Genomic DNA, 1,808 nt, shown 5'->3' with positions numbered 1-1,808 from the left:
CCTGAGAAAGTTAATAGACGTTTCCCAGCTTCCTTGTCCTCACCCCAGCTTTCCATTTGATTGTGACGGTGTTGGTCTTTTTGAAAAGCTTCTCAGTTGGCTCTGATTGTCAAAACAACTCATCTCTACAGGATTATGGAGTGACTCCCTACTGATGCATGCATATGTTCTGTTGATTAGACTGACTGATGTTGATTCGGTTTCACATTTTGCAGCTCTTAAAAAGCAGAGCTTGCGAGGGACATTTCTCTACAAATTCATGACTGAATAGATTAGCACTCATCCATTTGCCAGGACAACCCTTGGATGAGATTCAAACCCATTATTCTCGGATTTCAAAAACGTGAGCCCTATGTGGGTTGAATATGATGTGGTGAATACTGGATGTTAAAATTAATGTTCTTTCAGGGGCAGCTCTATCCTGCCCTGTAGGTTTGCTGAGTCAGCATTGACTTGATGGCAGTGGAAGTGATCCCTCGGGGCATGATTGACAGTGTTCTCTAACATAAAATGACTACGTCGTCTCTAAGGTGAACCAGAGATAAGTGTAAATCATAGGTGCGTGAATGTATATTGGGTTTGCACTTAACGCTAGCCCTAATCTAGGAACAATTATTTTTTATGACATGGCCCTGACTGATGCTCATCTGCATGAAGAGATTGCTGAAGATGAGTGCTATAGCAAAGTGTGATGAAGAAACTAGATGGTGCCTGGCTACAGGCTTATTTTCAAACAAGCAGCCATCAAAGTGAGGTGGCAGTTAACTCCACACAGAAGAAGTGCTCCGGCCTGTGTGATCCATGGATTGTAAATAATTTAATCTGAAGAAGGGAATGGCTTCAGAGCTTAAATTTTGAACACCTGGTTTTCAGAAGACTGTGGATGACAGTGGAAGCCCAAAATCCATTGGCAGGGTCCACACACAGATTAAGCCGCTGTTGATTCTCCTCCAATCATGGTTGAGGGATGTAAGTTAATGGTCTTGTTTTCAGACAGAGCATTGTAAAGTAGACGGTGATAGGTGTAGTTAGGTCAAAATGTAATATTTTCTCATTTGATCTTCCTTTTGACCCATTATAAAATTGTTACAATTAGGAAAAAGTAAAGGGGAAATACATGTGGATTAACCCGTTCATCCCCTCTGACCATGGATCAGGGATGTGCATAGCCTTGCTATCGTGCAGAGTGCACTGGGAAGTTAGGTTGCAGCTAGGTGCAAATTTTGCACGCTATCATGAGACAGACTAGCAAAAGAAACTCCATTTTTGTTCGCTGCTGAGTAACTGGCCCCTTCTTCCCTCCCGTCTCAGAAAGCTGACTGCTGGTTGACCTGCCCGTTCTCCCTCCCCTTGTGGGAACGTCTCTGCCGGTGATTCATTTTAGAATGTACTCCCATGTGCCCAGGTTCTGGCCACTGTGATTCGTTTTGACTATTCTTCATTATGTCATTTGTTCTGATTCAGTATTGTTCCCTTTGATGTTGTAACCTGAATGGTGTAGTTAATCTTGTCCTGATAGCCAGATGTAACAGTAGGATCTGTTATGGTAACCAGGATGCTCTAATCATCAGTGTTGGTATTGTTTGTATTATGATAAGGGATGTACCTTGTAAGGCATATTCACTCCTCTTCTTTTTATTTTTTAATTTAATAAACTTTATTCTTGTCAGGGGAAGAGGGAGGGGAAAAAGCCACCGACTCCACTCCTCCTAATAAATTAAATAGCACACGGCCAATTCCCGGGCCCCAAGCAACCTTGGGCACTTGAGCCAGTCCCGCTGTCTGTGCAGCCCAGTCGGCTTCCCCTT

General features: G+C 43.1%; 1 protein-coding gene across 1 annotated transcript in view; it reads left to right on the top strand.

Annotated features, from left to right (window-relative positions):
• MED17 (mediator complex subunit 17) overlaps positions 1-1,808 on the top strand; it is a 24,738-nt gene that overhangs the window by 11,562 nt on the left and 11,368 nt on the right. The window lies entirely within an intron of this gene.

Source organism: Echinops telfairi, unplaced genomic scaffold (assembly GCF_000313985.2).
Source record: "Echinops telfairi isolate 266 unplaced genomic scaffold, ASM31398v2 ScPeMD7_1713;HRSCAF=2227, whole genome shotgun sequence".
In the NCBI taxonomy this organism is placed as follows: Eukaryota; Metazoa; Chordata; class Mammalia; order Afrosoricida; family Tenrecidae; genus Echinops; species Echinops telfairi.
This window is presented reverse-complemented; position numbering and strand designations above follow the sequence as displayed.